The sequence below is a fragment of the Marmota monax genome, unplaced genomic scaffold (assembly GCF_021218885.2).
Source record: "Marmota monax isolate L192 unplaced genomic scaffold, Marmota_monax_Labrador192_F-V1.1 WCK01_AAM20220418_F8-fsc00004, whole genome shotgun sequence".
In the NCBI taxonomy this organism is placed as follows: domain Eukaryota; kingdom Metazoa; phylum Chordata; class Mammalia; order Rodentia; family Sciuridae; genus Marmota; species Marmota monax.
The window spans coordinates 9,108,979-9,125,877 of NW_026692881.1; the positions used below are offsets into that span (position 1 = coordinate 9,108,979).

General features: G+C 38.0%; 1 protein-coding gene across 8 annotated transcripts in view; it reads right to left on the reverse strand.

The window, feature by feature from the left end:
• Cpeb3 (cytoplasmic polyadenylation element binding protein 3) overlaps positions 1-16,899 on the reverse strand; it is a 206,331-nt gene that overhangs the window by 72,130 nt on the left and 117,302 nt on the right. The gene's annotated exons all lie outside the window — the stretch shown is intronic.

The window sequence follows — 16,899 nt, forward strand, 5'->3', positions numbered from 1 at the left end:
ACAGACACAGAGTTTCCTTTGGGAATGATAAAACTTTTCTAAAATTGACTGTGGTGATGGTTGTAAAACTCTGTGGACATACTAAAAAACAATGAACTATACATATTAAGTTGGTAAACTGTATAGTATGTGAATTATACCTCAACAAAGTTGTTTTTTACATATTAAAACTGCTACTACTGCTACTTTTTTTAGGGTTACCTTCCTAGCATAATATATTATCTATAAACATGAACATTAATTGCAGGATTTCCCTGGACACAATCAGTTTTTAAAACTGTATCCTTTATTGCACACAGTAATTGTACATATTTAGGGGCATAGTGTCATAAGCTGATACATATGTATAATGTATAATGATCAAATACAGGTAATTAGCATTTTCCTCTCCTTAAAACAGTTATCACTTCTTTGTGTTGGGAAGCTTTAAACTTCTCTATCCTAGTTCTTTAGAAAATATATAGGGCTGAGGGTATTACTTGGTGATAGAGCACACTGCCTAAATGTGAGAAGCCCTGATTTAATCCCCAACACCAATAAAAATAAACAACTCATTGTGAACTATAGTCAACCTATTGATAGTTTAATTCAGTAAGATTTATTGATTAATTATTACAAGTGGGACACGGTCTATGCATTATGAGAACACTGAAATGAGTGAGACCAGATTCCTGAAGTCAAGAGACTTATGGAGCAGAATAAGCAGACATTTGAACAAAACTATAACTACAAAGCTGAGGGAGAAAAGTGGGGTGGGCCGGAGGCAGTGCCACAGGAGCCCTGAGGAGTGAGGACTCTGATTTAGGAGAATCGGCAAAGACTTCAAAGAGAACAACAGATGTTCAGGGGGCCAACTCTGACACTTGTTGCCACAATGGCATTCATGAATGGCAGCTGAGCAAAGGCCCATCATGAGCAAGTCTAAGCCTGATTACTCAACTATTCATCCTCTTTACAACCCTAATAGCTTTGCTAAATCTCTCAGCTGTCACCCCAATTCCCAGTCCTGCTACTGACCTCAAAGAAAATCATCACCAATACTGTTTTCTGGTGCTTTGTGTGTTGGAACAATGTAACTGGTGGAGAAGGACAAGAACCCCTATATACAGAAGATTCTTATACATCATACAAAGATTTTTAATTCACAATCAACTGGCTATAAATCAAAGTCCTCTTGTGTCCCGGTAGGTAATAAAATTGTCACATAATGACAGCAGCAGTGGTAATTGCTGTTCTTTTATTTAGACTTTTCTTCAAACCTTCATCCACATAGAGAGTATTCAGGTAAGCACAGCAGGAAAAAGATGAGCTACTTCACAAAACACCAGGAAGTGGCCATTGTAACAGGCAAAAGCCAGCACACAGGCGAATGCACCTAGCTGAATGGGTGGGCTGGCAGCTACAAGAAAGAGGCTTTCTAGAGTTAGGACTTAGAGCTGTTTTCTGGACTTTGTTCCCAGGCTAGCTGGGTCAAAAGATTCAGTAGGTGACTAGGCAGGAAAAATAAAACCTAACTGAAAAAGTAGAAAAGATAATACATCATTTCTTTCTCCTCTCTTTTGCAAACAGTATCAAACTATCAACAAGTCCTGGGGACTTTATTAGAAATTCAGTGTCTTAATTTAGTGTAAGAACATTAATTCTACATGTCTAGAGAATATTAGAAATGAGTCAGTTAAAAAAATGCAAATATTACAAAAAGGAGGTCTGGAAAGTCCCCTTAAACCTCCTATCTTACCAGGCTAAATTCTGGTACAGAACTTCCACAAAGGTCATAAGGAAGTATACTGAGCATCTTACCCTTGGAGAGGAGCCCATTTGTTTGTACATTATGCACAGTCATATCAAAAAGGCCTGGAAGCCAAGCATGGCAACACATGCTTATAAACCCAGCAACTGGGGAGGTTGAGGCAGGAGGACTGCAAGTTCCAGGCCAACCTTGGCAACTTAGCAGGACCCTACCTCAAAATAAAACATAATAAGGAGAAGGGAGTGTATCTGAGTAGTACAGTACTCAGTGAGTTGGGGCTTTCTCCAGTTCCTTGCCTCTGGAAGGTCTCCAGCTGACAGCACCTTTCTTCCACACCACTGCTCACCCTCTCTGCTATCTCCCACATCAACTCCAGTTTTGAGTCACCCTTGAGCATCAGAGAAAGGGAAGTTGTCTCTCCATAGCACCTAAGTAGTTACCACAAAAGCAAGCAGATTTTCACATAGACCTATATCATAGCCATAGATGTCTACACTAGCAGTAGACAAGTAAAAACAACTATGATTCACAAGTAAAAGCCTGTTACAAATATTAATACCAAGAGAAAAGACATATAAAAACCTTTTTCACCTTTCCCAGGTAACAGTCCATCACAGTTTACCAATTTCTTCAGGATGGTTATTTTACAACAAATAATTTTGTGTCAAAACAATTCATCTTTTCCAAAGTCTCTATATTGATAATATCTGTTAGGACTACAGATAAAGGATGTGTCTGAACACCCCTCTGAGCTGTAATCTAACAATTTCCTTCCACTTTTTTTCCCACCAAAATAAAATTTACCAGAATACCCATAAGCCATCCACGAAAACCTTGCCTAACTAAAATGCTTGATACCTCATGGTCAAGCATATCCTGATGACAAGAGACATTATAGAATTTTTTAAACTCAGGAAGAAAGAATTCTTCAAACCCATTTCCCCTTAGATCTTTTTTTTAAAAAATATTTATTTATTCTTTTTTAGTTTTCGGCAGACACAACATCTTTGTTTGTATGTGGTGCTGAGGATCGAACCCGGACCGCATGCATGCCAGGCGAGCGCGTTACTGCTTGAGCCACATCCCCAGCCCCCCCTTAGATCTTGACAAGTAAATATAAGGTCAAAGTAAATAATGGACAAAAGGATATCCTCAAGAATAACAAGGTCAATGTAAGGTAGAAATTAAATCAATGATTTACTAAAGTGTAAATTCCACACGGTACTCCTGATCCAAGAAGAGTCCTGGATCAGGAGTCAGGAGGGCTGGATTTAGCTACAAGTCCTAACATTTACTAGCTGTATGATAGTAACAGCTAACATTTATTGAATGTTTACACCAGGCACTGACCTAAATGCCTTGTATGTATTAACTCACTTCATCTTCACACACACCCTATGAAGTAGACACTATTTTAATTGTTTTATTACAGTTTAGAAAACTGCACTGGGAATCAAGTGTCTTGTTTGAAGTCATCTAGTAAATGAAAGTACCATGAACTTGAAGCTGGGTATGAGGGCACATGCCTGTAATCCCAACTGCTTGGGAGGCTGAGGAGGAGGATTTCAACTTCAGAGTCAGCATGGGCAATTTAGTAAGACCCTGTCATAAAATAAAACAAAACAAAAGAAAAGAAAAGAAACGGGGATTTAGGTCAATGATACAGCACTTGCCTAGCATGCATGAGGCCCTGAGTTTAATCTCAAGTACCATGATCTTGAATATTAATTTAACATTTTTGAGATTCAGGCTCTTTTCTCTATAAAATGAAGAAACTAAGTATTTGTCCTGATTATTTTACAGAAATGTAGGTTGTAAGATAATATATGTAAAGGTGCTTTATGAACTAGGGGGTCCTGCAAGTGTTGATTTTTCATTTTCAGCACTTTCAATTATTTGTATGATATATAAAATTAAAATTGGGTTATTTCATATGGTCTCATTATAAAAATTAGAATTAAACTAATGATGTGCACTTTCTATTTTCCCTCTATAAGTGTTTGGTGAGTAAAGGGAAGTAACCTAGATACTGAAGAAAAGTCCTAATTAAAGATTCTGAAGATATGCTGAATATTACCATAAACAAACAATAAGGTGACTGAATATCTACTTTCACATATTCCTAGCCATTTCTACCAAGAGAGAACTGTCAGGGGTAGTATTATTTGCTGATTATACCTATAAATACAGCTTCTCTAATCATTCTATTGATGGCAGGTTGTTCTATTAGTTTGGAAGGCATCATAACCCACTAGAATCAAAGTGTGGAATATGATATGTCAAGAAATTTGTAATGTTTTGAACAACCCACAATAAAAAATTAAAAAAAAAAAAAAAAACAAAATAGAACACTTGACCCAAAACTTGTCAACTCCCTCAGATCTCCCTTGTAACTCTGAGCCAGGAACAGATAATAGGATTATAAAACTCCTCCATTTTCAGAAATAGTGACCTGAGGAGTGTGTGGGGGCTTCAGAAATGTGGTGAGCTGTGGGAGGCCCTTAGCCCAGGAACAGTCTATGGGAGGAGACATGGCTTTAGAGGGAACAGGAGGAATTCTTGCCCACTGTCAGTATCATGACCCTGGGTTGACAAGTAGAATGGATGGAAGGAAATTCCTTATTTTCTCACTGGTACCAAATAGGTTGGAGGAAGAAGGGTAGAACAGCAAGGGACTTTAGGATGAGAATGATTGACGAGTACAATTTTCTTGGGGGAAAAAGGCACAGGAAAGTTGGGGAAAAAAACTTAATTAGGATAATTCCATTTTACTTGGCCACATTTTTGAAGGGTAAACTTAATTAAAATTTTTTTCTCTTAATACCTGGGAACACATTAAGAATAACAACCTCCAAAATGTTCTTGGCTGCCTTTAAAAAAAGAAAAGCTTCCTCAGTTCTTAAATACATAATTTTTCAAAATATTTAATCCATAGTAAAAATAACAATCACCAACAACTTTACTAAGTGCTCACAATGTTCCAGGCTTTTTTTTTTTTTTTTGTGGTGTTGGGAATTGAACCCAGGGCCTTGTGCATGTGAGGCAAGCACTCTACCAACTGAGCTATATCCCCAGCCCTGTTCCAGGCACTTTGCTAATACACATATTATATGTGTGAGCTCATTTCACCCTCACAATAACAATATGAGGTAAATATAGTTGTTATTATCATTTTATAGATGAAGAAATTCGAGCTCTAAGAGGTTAAGGGACCCTGATTAAAATCCAGGGATTGAATCTGGAGTTAAAACCTAGGTCAGCCAGGCACAGTGGCACACACCTGTAATCCCAGAGGGTTGGAAGGCTGAGGCAAAAGGATCCCAAGTTCAAATACAACCTCAGCAAAAGTAAGTGATTAGCAACTCAGTGAGAACCTGTCTCTACATAAGATACAAAATAGGGCCAGGGATATGGCTCAGTGGTGGAGTGCCCTAGGTCAGGATCCAGAGCCCTCACTCATATCCATTAACTTATACTGTCTCACCTAAAAAATGGCTAGATAAAAATTTTTATGTCACTAATAAAAAAGGACTTGCCTTTAAAATGTTCTTGTGACAGTGACCATTTGACAGTGTTAGAGTAAGTCACCTATGCTTTAGTCCTATAATTTAAGTCCTATTTAGAGTTAACAGCTCCAAAATCCACAAAAACTATATAATGTAGACTTGAAATCATGAATTTCAAAATAACTAGGGGAGGCTTCATTTAGTTTATTTATTTATTTATTTAAAAACTTTTTTTTTTTTTAGTTGTAGATGGACACAGTACATTTATTTATTTTCGTGGTGCTGAGGATCAAACCCAGTGCCTCACATGTGCCAATTGAGCAGTCTACCACTGAATCACAACCCCAGCCCCATGTAGTTGTATTTAGGTCAATCAAAGTTATATTGAGCAAAGTTGATTGTTGATTTTCAATTCTTAAATCATGCATTTAAAATGAAGGCTAGGGCTGGGGTTGTGTCTCACACGTGTGAGACCCTGGGTTCGATCCTCAGAACCACATAAAAAATAAATGAGTGAAATAAAGGTTTTGTGTCCAACTACAACTAAATCAATAAATAAACAAATAAATAAATAAATAAAATGAAGGCTCTTCAGGAAGTTAAAGAGCAGATCCCAGGGCCTTGCACATGCTAAGCATGTACTCAGCCACTGACCCATAGTATCCCCAGCCCGAGAATCTTAAATGGATTCCAAAACCACTGGGTGGTGAGGAGGAAAGGAAAAGGGGCAGTACTAGGGAATGAAATTGACCAAATTATACTGTTATATTGTGTGCACATATGAATATATAACAATGAATCATACTGCCATGTATAATTATAATACACCAATAAAAAGGAAAAAGAAAAAAAGGTGGATTTAAGGGGAGAAAACAAGATATTCATATAATCTTAAAGTATCACTTCACAGAAAAATCAACATTTACAAAGAAAGAAAAACGATACTTTTACAATCAAGAATGTGGCAGACACCACCTTAACTAAATGATCAAATTTAATATCACCAATAAAAGGCCAGCTGACACCAGGTGACTCCTGCACTGTGTCTTCAGTGCATCCTGATCTTCTGCTAACATTGTTTGACCTGAATCTCAATGTGAGGAGACAATCAGACAATTCCAGATGAAAGGATATTCTATAAAGCAACTGGCATGCATTCTTCAAATGATATAAAAGTCAAAAAGCTGAGGGATCTGTCCAAATTAAAAATTTAAAAGATACAACAAGTAACTAACTGCCAAGTCTAGACTTTGGATCTTGGTTTCTTTCTTTTTTTTTTTAAACAGGGCTAAAAGACATTACTGGAGCAATCTAGATAGTTTTTGTTCTCACAAGACATGCTAAAGAGTGAGGGATCTTGACATTTACAACATACTCTTAAATGGGTCACTGAGAAAAAAAATAAAGAGAAAGTAAATATGGAAAATGCTAACAACTGGTAAATCTGGAAGAAGACTCTCTATATAGGTATTCATTACACTATTTTTACAACTTCTTTGTAGGTCTAGAATTCATCAAAGTAAAAATTAGTGAAAAAATTTGATAAAACTGCAAGATTTTTCAGGAGAAGAAGGTAATATACTTCCTCACTATATAAAAAGGTGTTTGATTAAAAAAAAAGACTTAAAGTTAACAAATGCTATTGGTGATTTATGTTTCAAGTAACAACTACAAATGGGAAAACAATTCCAACTTATGGGGCTGTTCCCTGGCTGCATTAATAAAATGGCAACAGACCAAGGGGTGACTGGTTTCTGAGTAAGACAGACCAGCCCTTGAAGGAAAGGTCCATGGCTGGCCTGGACAGGCAGAGAGCTCTCTCCTCTCACAAAGTCCAGGCTCCCTAATTACCAATGACCTTCCTAGAGAGGTCTGAAGGACATCTCCCCAGCTAGCACTGCCTGAGTTCAGACTTTTTTGGCACACTCTGTTCTAAACATTCTTTTTGACCTTGGCTTTCAGGTCAGAGGATTTACCTGGTTTGCCTCAGGAGACTTGTCTTTGGATTCAATTCAAAAGAACCAAAAATATTTAGGAAGTATGAGGCAGGATGCTAGGCACTGAAGCTACAAAGATAAACAAGCCAATGAAAAACCCTGTCCTGGAAAAATTCAGCCTGTAAATAAATGACTAATAACATGAAAAGTATTATGGTTAGGGGTATGTCCTACGGAGCACAAGTAAGAAACAAATGGAGTAGATTTATCCAAATATCAGGGAAAGTCATAGTGCAAAAGCCAAATCTTGCCCCTAAGCTGGGGGATGATTACTTTCCAGGAAGTAAGAGTATTCCAAGTTCAGGAAAAGAACAGGCCATGGCATGGAAAGGCCCAAGGACTGGCTCACTTGGAGAGCACTGAATAAAGTCATGGGTTAGCACCTAGAACTAGGAGTAAATAATCAGCTCACCAATCCCCTGCCTGATGCCTGGAGAGCACCATAGTCTATAAACTAGTTCTCTTACTCATTTTCCTCTTGGATGAGAACATTTGTTCTGTAAGATGTATTAACTCTCATTATGTGCCCAAGGCACTGCAGGGAAAAAACTGACAGGAACAAATCCTTGTTATCAAGGTATATAATATACATGCTAGTACAAGAAGTTTATGAGGAATAAGTACATAGAGAAATAATGCATTAAAAATCTTACCAATTATTATTATTGTTGTTGTTGTTAGAGGGGATACTGAGGATTAAACCTATGGGTGCTCTATCACTAGGCTTCCTCCCCAGTCCTTTTTATTTTTTATTTCAAGACAGGATCTAAGTTGCTGAGAATCTTGCTAAATGGCTGAGGCTGGCTTCAAATTTACAATCTTCCTGCCTCAATCCCCTGAGAAGCTGGGGTTACAGGTGTGTGCCACCTAAGAATTATTTTTTAAAAGTTAACTTCATAGGGACTGGGGTTGTGGCTCAGTGGTAGAGCACTTGCCGATCACATGTGAGGCACTGGGTTTGATCCTCAGCACCACATATAAATAAATAAAGATCCATCAACAATTAATAAAATATTTATTAAAAAAAAGTTAACTTCGCTCAGTTGGTAGAGTGCTTGCCTCATATGCACAAGGCCCTGGGTTCAATCCCTAGCACCACAAAAAAAAAAAAAAAAAAAGTTAACTTCACAGTAAGATTATTTTCAGTAAATAATTTACTTTCAGTAAATAAGACATGGATAAATTGCTCTATTTTTCTTTCTTATTTTGCAGTTGGGGTACTGGGGATTGAACCCAGGTCCACTTTATTACTTAGCTATATCCCCAGACTTTTTTTTGAATCAGGGTCTCGCTAAGTTGCTTAGGGCCTTGATAAATAGCTGAGGCTGGCCTCAAACTTCCAATTCTCCTGCCCCAGTGTCCTGAGTAGCTGGAATTACAGGCAGGTGCCACTGTACCTGGCCTAGAAATTATTTTTTTTAAAAACATACTTTTAAAAGTCTTTCAGGGCTGGGGATATAGCTCAGTGGTAAAGCACTTGCCTAGTATGCTGGAGGTCCTGGGTTCAATTCCCAACTTTGAAAAAAAAAATAATTTGAACTTCACAGAGAAATTACTTTCAGTAAGAAAGATACAGATGAAGAAATTAAGAAAGTTTGTAGGTGCTTGCATATTGGCCAGACCTTAGTGATATACATGGGTTAAAACATGGAGAAAGCATTCCCATAGAAGAAATTAGCTTAAGTTAAAATGTAAATGACTCTGCAGATAGAATATCATCTATGGATTCCTAAATATTCCCCTTGGAGTTAGAATAAACACTTCTTTTACTGTATTTACTAAATAGGGCTAAGACTCTACCATTTCAGTTCTAACCTGATTTGTGTTTTCTATTACACCAATAACTACTTCTTTGTGGGCTTGCTGCTTAGTGAGCAGGGATGGGGATAGTTGGGAATGAACAAGAAAACAAGCTGGCTAAATAGAAGTACCTCAGAGATGAAAATCGGCGATCTACTTCCTGTGTTCTTAGTGAAGTTTCTGCAGTCCAGGGCAGTGACCTGGAGCATTTGGGCTTAAAATCTATTCTGTTTACATAATCACACATTCCCTATATAAAGAGATCTTTGTAAAGTCTGCCAATCTATCAATTCTAGTCACAGTCAGTTCTAACAAGTGCCTGACCAAAGAAAACTAAGACCAGACTGGGGGCGTGGGAGGGAACTCGTCAAACTAGTTGGACAATTTTATTATTACTGAGCATTACATTTTCATCAGGGGGAAGGATGTTAACTTTTTTTTTTTAACACTAATAGCCTAATACTGTGCTGTTGCTTATGTGCACAGTCTCACATAATCCTCTGAATAACCTAATGCGAAGAATCAACTCAGATGAGTAAACTGAGGTTCAGAGATTAAACTATTTGCTCAATGTCACTTAGCAAGTAACTATTGGTGCCAATGTTTGCATCCACAAACTTGTTATCCCACTGCTTGTTACTCTCCTTCATTTGGCTTCAAAAGACTGGGGAATTCTGTCTTAATCCAGCAGACACCCCCTATAGATAGATGAAACTTCATTATGGCCTGCTCATACACTGCCTGAGCTTTGATAGTCTAATTTCTTCTCTTCCCTGGACTTTAACATTCCTCTGATCAGTTGTTGATGCTGCAGTGAGTTTTCTCTGTGCCACAGTTTCTTCTTATCAAGACTAAAGTCATCCATTCCATCTTAAAAGACAACTCAGGTCTGCTCTCAGCTTTCATAAACTTTCATCAAATCCTTCCCATTTCTGACTCTTTCAATTAACACCTTTCTTGGTCACATTTGCTTATAACCTTATTCTATAAAATTTCTCCCAGCAAGTCCTAACCATAGCTAAAACATCCTCTCTATCTAACCCTGCCAAATTTACACTTTTCATTTCAGTTTCTGAAATCTACCCTTTCCAAAGAAAGTCCTCATCAGGAGTAGTTATGGCTTCTCTGAACTTCACAAGCATCCACCCCTTCTTGGCACCTCTGTCTGGGTACAGCATAATATACACTGCTGTAACTTTGTATAAACTGTTTCTGTTACTTATGTAGCTGCTCAAGCTTTGTCCTTGTGGCCTGTATATTCCCAATGCCTTCTCCTTTCTGTACAGTCCCTAAAACTAATTTTAAAGTTCATCTTCAATACAACACTAAAAAACATGGATGTTTAGTAAGTTTAAATGAAGTGTGTGCTCAGATTTTTAAAAGCAAAAATAGATGCTGCTCCATCTGTCAAAACAGAACAAGACAAAGAACCCACCCTTGCTACTATGCAGTGCAGCTTCCATATTTTTATAAGAAAATCCTTCCTTGGAACAAAAACTATAACGAAGTAAACTATTAAAATATTTTTAATTCATAATTTGCCAAAAAGTGCGAGCACTAAACTCCAGGACCTGTATTTAAAAAGAAAAAAAAAAGGAAAATTACTTAAAAGATTACAAACTACAAAAGGTTAAGTACATACTAAAATCCTTGGCTTCCCAACTGATCATTTTACGTAACTCAGAAGGTGGAAAAACTTGGAATCTGGGCCTAAAATAACACTGACTTATTTCCATTCAAATAATACTACAAGGGGGAAAAAATGTAAAATTTGAAAACTTTCCTTTCCAAAGCCAGATTACAAAGCTACAAATGACCTGTTATTGCACATTTAAAGTAAAGTCCTTTTTCTTGTCCCTCAAACAGGATTTCTTAAGCAGTTGGCTCAAAGTCAATCTGAATCCCACGTGGCCTGCCTTATGCCAGGTTCACAAACCATGTTGGTATTATATAAACTTACAGAACTGCATGCTTGGTCACAAAGACAGGCAGACAAGCCAGACTGGCCAGTGCAGAGAAAATACATGATCAACAGCTGAAACAGCCACTCAGTAGTACATACTTAACTAAAGTGAAAGGGGATCATCAGCATGCAAGGTCTGGGTCACTCTTGCATAAAGCTGCATGCCTGTGACAATTCCTGCACGCATAGCTGTGCACCTGGACCCTGTAAGCCTGGGCTGCCAACACTAATACTCGCTGCCCAAAGAAGCTGAAAATGACAGCTTCCTCCATTCCACTGCCAGCCTCACTGACTTCTGAAGACAGTTTCAGAGCCACATGGCCAATCTCCTGTCCAACATCTGCAGTTGGCTGTTATCCTTGCCTGTGCCCAGAGGCCTCTGCCAACAGTGGTAGTGCAGCTGTGCTCCCTGCCCAGGAGTTGCCAGCTTCTGTCCCTGGCCCCACATTCTCTGTTCCCCCATGAGAAGTTAGACTATAGCAATATAAGGAGCAGCTGCATAGCACAGAACCAAGGTTAGAAGGTTCAGAGCAGATAGATATGTTTTTGTAGCTCTGTGACAGCAAACTGAGGACATAGGACATTCTTCTAAGAGCCAATGAGGGAAGGGAGGGAGGTTATACTAAACATATCTGTTATCAAGTTTGTCATGCCCAACTTATCTTCCTAGCTGTCGCATTGATAGCCCCATGTCAAGGAAACAGAACTAAGCTTTTCTTTTATTAAGCAAAGAATCCAGGGTTCTATCATTAGGTGACCTATTTTATAGCTAAGCATTAAAATATGAACGAGACCAATGAGATTTCCTCTCTCTGGAATTCAACTAGAAATATGAAAACAATCTGATCAAGTCTTGATAATTAGCAAAGAAAAATTAGTAGCTTCCACTCTTCAAATCCCTGAAGCCTGTCACTCCCTAACACAACCTCCATGACACCTGGGATTCTATTACAGCTCCTGTTCTTAAGCTTCCTTCATCGCTCACAACCACACCCCTGAGTTGATATAGTACAAGAGAACTTCTGATTCCTGCAGTTCAAGAACTCAACTACAAAGCAAATCATCCAGATCCAGAAATGGTGTGATATCACCCAAGAGGCAGAATCTTATGATTAACCTACAGCTAAAGAGCAGCTCAGACTTATAAACCCAGCTTAACCCATCTCTTTGTAAACATTCTACTTATGTGAGTGTGACAAACAGAATACAAGGACTAAGGAAAAAGACAAGGGCCACTTTGGTTTTTAAAAAGCTGTGAAAACAGCCAGGTACAGTGGCACACACACCTGTATCTGTAATCCCAGTGGCTCAGGAGGCTCAGGCAGAAGGATCACGAGTTCAAAGGCAGCCTCAGCAAAAGCTAGACACTAAGCAACTCTGTCTCTAAATAAAATACAAAATAGGGCTGGGGATGTGGCTCAGTGGTTGAGTGCCCCTGAGTTCAATCTCTGGTACCAAAATAAAATAAAATAAAAAATAAAAAGCTGTGGAAACATACCTGGGGTCATATAGCTTATGTTGCTGATTTTTATATAAAATCTAGTCTTGTAAGTAACAGTAGAATTTATCAGATACATGGCTTAAATCTGTCTTCCTTTTTCATTAACAATACACATAAGCAAAAAAATATCACTTCCTTTATTATTTACCAGATAAATAGTATAAACTATTGGTCTGCCAGATTCAAGTCTTTCTAGTAAAAGCTGTTTATACTTATGAAAAGATATTTCCCTTTGAATCTCAGTTTTAAATAAAGATTGGCTAGAATAAGATGATCTTTAAGCCAGGTGCTGTGGCACACATCTACAATTTCAGTGACTCAGGAGGCTGAGGCAGGAGGATTGCAAGTTTGAGGCCAATCTCAACAATTTAGCAAGACCCTGTCTCAAAATTAAAAAAAAAAAAAAACAAATTAGAAGGACTGGGGATACAGCTTACTGGTAGAGTGACCCTGAGTTCAATCCCCAGCACTGAAGAAAAAAAAAAAGATGACTTTTAAGGAACTTTTCAATTCTAAAATTTGGTTGGTTTCATGTTCTGAGCAAATAATGAACTCATCATTTGCAAACTACAACTCATTCATTTAGCAAATATCTGAGAGCCACTGGGCCAGGAATGTACTGAACTACATGTTAAAAACACCTTATACTCATAAAACTTACATCTGGTCTAGAAAACAGAAAAATGCATGTAATTTTTCAGGCCATGACAAGTACTTTAAAGAAATATAAGATAAAGGTAAAAACAAAAACAAAATAAAATGAGAGTAAGAGGGAAAAGGGTAGAGGGCTGCTATAAAGAAGTCATGAAGGACTTTTCTGTTAAGGTGATATTTGTGCAGAGGTCTAAGTGAGGCAATGGAGCACTCTATTCAGAAATCTCAGGGATGAGAGTTTCAGAAGAAGAAGTACTACTATTCTGAGAGACCTTAATTGTTCTATTCAAGGAATATTAAAAAAAATCAGTGTGACCAAAGTAGGTGAAGAGAGAAACTGATAGGCAATGATGCTCAAAAACATCCAAAATTCAATAGGTAAGACCTGAGAAAGAAAGATTTAAATGTTCAGATACAAGATTCATACTAGTGTGGTACCAAGTTTCTGCAGGGATCCCATTATATATCAAACACAGAAGCAAAAAGTTAAGCTTGCAGCTGCAATGTTCCACTTATCTGACTATGAACTAAGCAAAGAAACTTGCTGCAGATATCCAAATTAGCATAAACTTCATAAAGACACTGCTTTGGGAAGCCATGTGGCATCAAATCTGGAGTCATTAAGATTCTCATCTCTTATAATTCTAGTTAACTTAGCTTCTAATTTAGCCTAAAAAAATAAACTGAAAGAAAAGTCCATAGACAAGAGTATATATAAACATTATTTCTAATAGCCTAAATGACCAACAAGCTAATAAATTAGGGTATACCAACAGATTAGGCAGTCTGTGAAAATTATAGAAACTTGAGGGGAGAGCCAGGCATGGCAGCATGAGTGTAATCCCAGCAACTTGGGAGGCTGAGACAAGAGGATTGCAAGTTTGAGGCCAACCTCAGCAACTTAGCAAGGCCCTATCTCAAAATTTAAAAAAATAATAAAATAAAACAAGGGGCTGGGGGTGTCGCTCAGTGGTTAAGATCCCCTTGGGGTTCAATACCTCATACCAAAAAGAAAAAGGGCAGAGGAGAGGAAAAAATGAATACAAAATTGCATCTCTGCTATTACAACCCACCCCACAAAGATGTATGAATAAAGATGGGAAGGAAACAGAAAAATGATGAGGGTTGGTTCTGCTGGGGAGGCAGAACATTGCTTTGTTCTGGTTCTATTACTTCTTTATATTAAAGTCTAGAATTAGGATAACAATGAATGACTGGGATCAGGTATTTGATAAGAGGACCTTATTGATGTCTAATCCATAATCTTCTCAAAACTCTGCCATATACTCTGGTGCTGACTATTCTTTCTTGAATTTTCTTTCCTTAGTTTACCGTGAACATACTTCCAAGCTTTCATTCACCCACACCTTCACTGCCATATCCTCTTCTTCCTCCTATTTACTAATAAAATTTACTTATTATGTTTTTAATTTACTTATCCCTTTTCTTTATAAAGATAACTCTGGACAAATATGACCTTCAACCCCAGTCTCTGCTCCCAAACACCTAATTCCAACTGCCTATTAGGTATCTCCTCTCAGATCAGATGTGAGGATATATCAAACTTTATATCAAACCATCTCTACATTTCTCTTTTGGCTATCCTATACTCAACAATGTCACAAATCTCCCATTCTGTGGGAGGAATTTAGCAAGACCCTACCATCGAATCTGCCACCATCATGATCTACTCTACCACTAAGAGCCAAAGGTCCCTTCCTCCCCACCATCTAGTAGTATCTTACGGCTAGTATCCCAGGTCTTCATATTCCTTATAACTTCTTGTAAGCTTAATTACAGAAATCTCCTAAGTGGTCTTTCCAACAGACCCAGTCTTAAAAAATAAAACCATACATAAAAACTCAACCTCTTCCTTGCTCAAAAAATAAATGCCTTTAGTGAGACCTCTATTCTATGTGTAATTTCTTATTTACTCTCATAACAAATCCCATGTAGACACCATTATTTTGCCCCCCTTTTTTGAAATGAAAAAATAGAGATTTGGGAAGATTAAGAATTGGCCTAAGGATACAACGGTGGCAAGATATAGAACAGAATTCAGCTCAGGAAGTTTATTCCAGAGTTTGTATGCTTGATCACTGGTTACTCAGATCAAGTCTTAGGCCTGGCAGTCAGATTCCCACATAACCCAAACTTAATTAAAGACTGTCTTGAACATGTCTATCTCTGGGCTATTCTTATTCCTAAATAAGACTAGTACAATGCAATTAAGAACTTTGGGCACTGAGGTCAGCCTGTTTGGGCTCAAATTCTAGTCCTCCCATGACCTTGGACAAACTACCCTCTTTTAATCCTATTTCTACCTTTATAAAATGATAATAATAATAGCACCTACCTTGTGGAATTGGGAAAATTAAATGAGATTAAGCACAGAAAATAGTGACCCACTGCCTGGCCCACTGCAAGCTATCTGTAAACACCAGCCAGCCTAAAAATTATAATTCCACCCCCCTTGCACTTTCTGCCTATTCTTTTCCCACCTACCTTCAAAGATCAAGTTTTACACAGCCCGTAGTCAACTGTTTCTTTTCTGAATGCCTAGAATTCCATTTAAAATTTATTTTTGGTCGTGCTGGGGATGGAACCCAGGACTTCAGCACATGTTAAACAAGCACTCTACCACTGAGCAACATCCCCAGCCCAGCCTAGAGTATTTTTTGCTCACTTGTCATTGACTGTAAGGTTGATTTAATAAAAATAACATTATTCAAACTACCATATGCAGGATCTTTTCTGTTTGTTGCTTTGTTTTGTTTTTGGTACTAGGGATTGAACCCAGGAACACTCTACCACCAAGCTACATCCCCAGCTCTTTTTATTTTTTTATTTTGAGACAGGGCCTTACGAAGCTGCCCAAGCTGTCCGTGAACTTGTGATCTTCCTATCTTACCCTCCTGAAAAGCTGGAATTACAGGCACGGGCCATTGCACTTAGCTGCCAGAACTGTTTTAAGCACTGAATAGGAATTTATTCATTTTAATCCTCATCACAACCTTATGAAGCAGGTCCTATTATTATCTTTTTTTTGCAGGAGATGAAACTAAGGCCCAGAAAGGTTGAACAACTTACTTATGGCCATAGAACTACTAAATGGAGGAGCCCAGCAAGTGTGGCTCCAGAATCCATGTTCTTTACCATTATTTAATGTTTCACATTTGTATTTTTAAGATTCCTTTAGGAAACTGTAGCCTTTTCAAATCAAGAATAGTATCTTAGCTGGGTGTGGTGGTACATTCCTGTAATCCCAGCAAATCAGGAGGCGGAGGCAGAAGGGTCACAAGTTGAAGGCCAGCCTTGGCAATTTAGAGAAGCCCTAAGCAACTTAGGTCCTGTCTCAAAAGTAAAAAATAAAAAAAGCTTGGGGTATAGCTCAATGGTAAAGTGTCCCTGAGTTCAAATCCCAGTTATCCCACACACACAAAAAAAAGAATAGATTCTTTTAATCAGATTTGTGGCATATGCCTATAATCCCCAGCATATGGAAGCTGAGGTGGGGATTGCCAATTCAAGGTTTAACTTAGAAATTTAGTGAGGCCGTAAGTAACTTAGCAAGATCCTGTCTCAAAAATAAAAAATAAGGGTCAGGTGTGGTGGCACACACCTATAATCCCAGTGTCTTGGAAGGCTGAGGCAGGAGGATCATGAGTTCAAAGTCAATTTCAGCAACTTAGGCCCTAAGCAACTCAGCAAGACACTGTTTCTAAATA